The 1,999-nt window shown below is 54.1% G+C and overlaps 1 non-coding gene across 1 annotated transcript in view; it reads left to right on the top strand.

Moving 5' to 3' along the window:
* The first annotated feature begins 332 nt into the window (after positions 1-332).
* LOC124591561 overlaps positions 333-1,999 on the top strand; it is a 1,910-nt gene continuing 243 nt past the window's right edge. The window contains exon 1 of the ribosomal RNA XR_006977194.1: positions 333-1,999. This exon is cut by the window's right edge and continues 243 nt beyond it. This is a non-coding gene — a ribosomal RNA (small subunit ribosomal RNA).

The following is a 1,999-nucleotide window of genomic DNA, read 5'->3' as shown; positions in this document are numbered from 1 at the left end:
CGTAGGTGGCGCGTGTTGTCTCCCGCCGGCAATGCCACGACAGCACGCTCCCGGGCCTCTGTCGGCAGCGGCAAGCTCAGTTGGGAGCACGGGTGGTCGCACCTAAAGCGTCTACTCGCCAAACTCCGGGCGATTGCGCCTCTCTCGAACCCGACCAAGTACTTAGGACGGCGCTGCGCGCCGCCGGGACCTGAGAGGGTTTCGAGGTGTATGGTGCAGGGGAGCTCAGCCTCCTCCTGTTTGCAGAATAATTGAGCGGACGCTTGCGTGTTCGCGCGGGCCCCCGGGACACACTCCCGGGCGGCCGGCTGCTCAGCTCTAGTTGACGCAGCTCCCTGGTTGATCCTGCCAGTAGTCATATGCTTGTCTCAAAGATTAAGCCATGCATGTCTCAGTACAAGCCGCATTAAGGTGAAACCGCGAATGGCTCATTAAATCAGTTATGGTTCCTTAGATCGTACCCACGTTACTTGGATAACTGTGGTAATTCTAGAGCTAATACATGCAAACAGAGTCCCGACCAGAGATGGAAGGGACGCTTTTATTAGATCAAAACCAATCGGTCGGCTCGTCCGGTCCGTTTGCCTTGGTGACTCTGAATAACTTTGGGCTGATCGCACGGTCCTCGTACCGGCGACGCATCTTTCAAATGTCTGCCTTATCAACTGTCGATGGTAGGTTCTGCGCCTACCATGGTTGTAACGGGTAACGGGGAATCAGGGTTCGATTCCGGAGAGGGAGCCTGAGAAACGGCTACCACATCCAAGGAAGGCAGCAGGCGCGCAAATTACCCACTCCCGGCACGGGGAGGTAGTGACGAAAAATAACGATACGGGACTCATCCGAGGCCCCGTAATCGGAATGAGTACACTTTAAATCCTTTAACGAGTATCTATTGGAGGGCAAGTCTGGTGCCAGCAGCCGCGGTAATTCCAGCTCCAATAGCGTATATTAAAGTTGTTGCGGTTAAAAAGCTCGTAGTTGGATTTGTGTCCCACGCTGTTGGTTCACCGCCCGTCGGTGTTTAACTGGCATGTATCGTGGGACGTCCTGCCGGTGGGGCGAGCTGAAGGCGTGCGACGCGCCTCGTGCGTGCTCGTGCGTCCCGAGGCGGACCCCGTTGCAATCCTACCAGGGTGCTCTTGAGTGAGTGTCTCGGTGGGCCGGCACGTTTACTTTGAACAAATTAGAGTGCTTAAAGCAGGCAAGCCCGCCTGAATACTGTGTGCATGGAATAATGGAATAGGACCTCGGTTCTATTTTGTTGGTTTTCGGAACCCGAGGTAATGATTAATAGGGACAGGCGGGGGCATTCGTATTGCGACGTTAGAGGTGAAATTCTTGGATCGTCGCAAGACGAACAGAAGCGAAAGCATTTGCCAAGTATGTTTTCATTAATCAAGAACGAAAGTTAGAGGTTCGAAGGCGATCAGATACCGCCCTAGTTCTAACCATAAACGATGCCAGCCAGCGATCCGCCGCAGTTCCTCCGATGACTCGGCGGGCAGCCTCCGGGAAACCAAAGCTTTTGGGTTCCGGGGGAAGTATGGTTGCAAAGCTGAAACTTAAAGGAATTGACGGAAGGGCACCACCAGGAGTGGAGCCTGCGGCTTAATTTGACTCAACACGGGAAACCTCACCAGGCCCGGACACCGGAAGGATTGACAGATTGATAGCTCTTTCTTGATTCGGTGGGTGGTGGTGCATGGCCGTTCTTAGTTGGTGGAGCGATTTGTCTGGTTAATTCCGATAACGAACGAGACTCTAGCCTGCTAACTAGTCGCGTGACATCCTTCGTGCTGTCAGCGATTACTTTTCTTCTTAGAGGGACAGGCGGCTTCTAGCCGCACGAGATTGAGCAATAACAGGTCTGTGATGCCCTTAGATGTTCTGGGCCGCACGCGCGCTACACTGAAGGAATCAGCGTGTCTTCCTAGGCCGAAAGGTCGGGGTAACCCGCTGAACCTCCTTCGTGCTAGGGATTGGGGCTTGCAATTGT

Source organism: Schistocerca americana, unplaced genomic scaffold (assembly GCF_021461395.2).
Source record: "Schistocerca americana isolate TAMUIC-IGC-003095 unplaced genomic scaffold, iqSchAmer2.1 HiC_scaffold_854, whole genome shotgun sequence".
In the NCBI taxonomy this organism is placed as follows: domain Eukaryota; kingdom Metazoa; phylum Arthropoda; class Insecta; order Orthoptera; family Acrididae; genus Schistocerca; species Schistocerca americana.
The sequence above is the reverse complement of the archived record's forward strand: the minus strand, read 5'-3'. Positions and strand labels throughout refer to the sequence as shown.